Source organism: Osmia lignaria, unplaced genomic scaffold (genome assembly GCF_051020975.1).
Source record: "Osmia lignaria lignaria isolate PbOS001 unplaced genomic scaffold, iyOsmLign1 scaffold0005, whole genome shotgun sequence".
Taxonomy (NCBI): domain Eukaryota; kingdom Metazoa; phylum Arthropoda; class Insecta; order Hymenoptera; family Megachilidae; genus Osmia; species Osmia lignaria.
This window is the reverse complement of record NW_027478162.1, coordinates 110001-112500: the sequence shown is the minus strand read 5'-3', so window position 1 is coordinate 112500 and position 2500 is coordinate 110001. Positions and strand designations below refer to the sequence as shown.

The following is a 2500-nucleotide window of genomic DNA, read 5'->3' as shown; positions in this document are numbered from 1 at the left end:
AATTTCTTTGGTTTCATCGAAAGGTGAATAATGATGCTCGATGCAAAAAAAAAAAAAATAAACGAAAAGAAGCAAAAAAGCAAACACGTAGAGAAACTGTGCGTGAATCAACCTTTCGCATATTCAATTTTTCCTCCTCTCTCGTTTCAAAATGTTTGTATTTATCGTTCGATGAAACGAGCACAAGAGGGAAAAAAAAGTTGAGACACGACGTTCCCATAATTTTCGTGTTATTTCCTTTTTGCTTCAAACATTTTGCGGACTGCAGCTTCGTCGTATTGCTTTTATCAATTTTTAACAATTTCAAAGCGAAGACAACTCGCAAGACGATCCATTTCGTCTCGGTTCAATTTTAACGTCCGTCCGTATTATTTTTTGTTCCACAAGAGATTTCGAATAGGTTTCTTTATTTATCATCCCTTCTTTTCGAGCGCCACGGAAGCAAGAGGAAAAGCAAGAGCGAGAGAACATTTCGCGTATACTTCATTTAACAATTTTAACCAACACGCGATGTACTCCACACACCTCTTAGATTTAACAACTGCTTTTCTCTTCTTCTCCCCTTAGCGCAAGGGTAAACCCCATTTGTCTCTTCTTTGGAACGCAACAAAACTTTCGAGGACTGGACGACCGAGCGATGGTCGCGCGGTCTTCGCTTATCTTTAACAAACGAAGTAGTCCGTATGTATTCTAAATGTTGAAGCCTCCTAGAGCTTTAAGCCATGCGAGACATTGAAATGCTGTTTTAACGGGAGCATGCATAATTGCTGCAAACATATTTTTATCACAAGTTCTAGCCACGCCACGGAGGCTTCGAAGTTCCTTCACCATTCGCTTTCCTCTCTTTTGTTACACAGTTTCAGACTACGATCAGGGGTACCGAAACGCTGTATTGATTGTAAACAACCATTTTTATCTTGGAGCGGAGCGTTCCTTTACTCGTTAGATTTGTCTTGTCGCGTGTGTATTCGCTTTTTCGACGCTTTTTAACCATTTAACTTGTTTAGCGAAGCTAAACGCACAGACAGACAAAAAAAAAGGAACAGCATCGCGCGTCAAACAGCGACGACCCATCTGAAGCGATCTTTCATTTATACACCGTTTGTAAACAGAGAGATGTATAAAGCGCGGGGAATCATTCGAAACCCTGGGGCTATTCGAGCTTGCATTTCAGCAAATTATCATCTCAAACATTTCACTCGTTTGCTTTTTCTAAATTTATAGGAGAGCTTCTTTCGTTTATTTTTGACACACCTTTCGTAAATATCGTTTCTGGCAACGTCGGGAGCGTGGATTTCTACAAGTGAACAATCGCGCCGATCCGATAACTTCCAGCAGGATGGAGAATCTTTATAGATTATCTTCCGAGAACTCGGTGCTTTCACGGGCGGTCGTTTATAAATTTTAACGAACGACTCGCGCGCCGTGACGCACTTGCGCTAGTTCGAAGAGATATTTCGAAATTTGTTTCTCTCCTTTAACGGCCTGCATTTAGTGTATCGGTTGCGATTTTCGTCACATCGTTTCCACGACAAACGCCGACGAACTGCCCAACTATCGCTCGTACGTTGCGACTCTTTCTTTGTTTATCGTTCATTCATTCTTTCAATTTCGTTCGATAATCCCGCTCCGAAACGTTCTACTTTCGTTGAACGACGGCGAGATGTTTAGAAAGAAATGAATTACTCTTTTTTCGAGAAGCAAACGCAAGCAGTCTTTTGTTAAGAAAACGACCCTCAGCCAGGCGTGGTCCAGGAATTGTATCCGTGGACCGCAATGTGCGTTCGAAATGTCGATGTTCATGTGTCCTGCAGTTCACACGTTGACGCGCAATTAGCTGCGTTCTTCATCGACCCACGAGCCAAGTGATCCACCGTTCAGGGTAATCGTAAAATTTTGTATTTCAAACTCTTTAGATCTTTAGAGTGTTATTTTCATTATTAACACGCATCACATTCGATACCCACATCACTCTCCCACCCGGCGCGTGCGGGAGAGCGAATTCGGGCGTCGCCAACGTATTTGTTTGTTTGTTCGATCGTTGACGACACGATCGCGTCCAAGGACGGAAACCGTCGGAGAAACGCCCAGTGGCACGCTCCTCTCGACGGTCGGGCGTAAAGTACATTTAAAAACCTTGAAAAGTACGAACGCACACAAGGAATGCGAGCGCGCGTCCTGTCGCTGAATCGTGGGTTGCGAGATTCGAACAGACACACGGCCGGCGACGATCGGTCTAACTAATGGACACATAGTTTTTCAAAGACTCGCTATCGTCGCTTCTCAGCCGGTCCGTAAACAACACACATCGATCAGGCGGACGCACGAATCTTACCACGGTGCGTGTTTCGTAGATTCCAGGTTACCCGCAAGTACCTCTCTCTCCCTCTCGAAAGAGGAATCTCGATCCGTCCTTTTTGGACAATGGAGAAATCTTTTTATCGCAACACGGATGGCAAAGAAACAACCAAAGCGTAGGAGCGTGGGGACGAGAGCGACG

General features: G+C 44.2%; 1 non-coding gene across 1 annotated transcript; it reads right to left on the bottom strand.

Moving 5' to 3' along the window:
• Nucleotides 1–1730: 1730 nt before the first annotated feature.
• LOC143306277 (5.8S ribosomal RNA) lies at nt 1731–1885 on the bottom strand. Its single transcript, XR_013063721.1, has one exon. It is a non-coding gene; the product is annotated as a 5.8S ribosomal RNA (ribosomal RNA).
• Between the last annotated feature and the right edge of the window lie 615 nt (nt 1886–2500).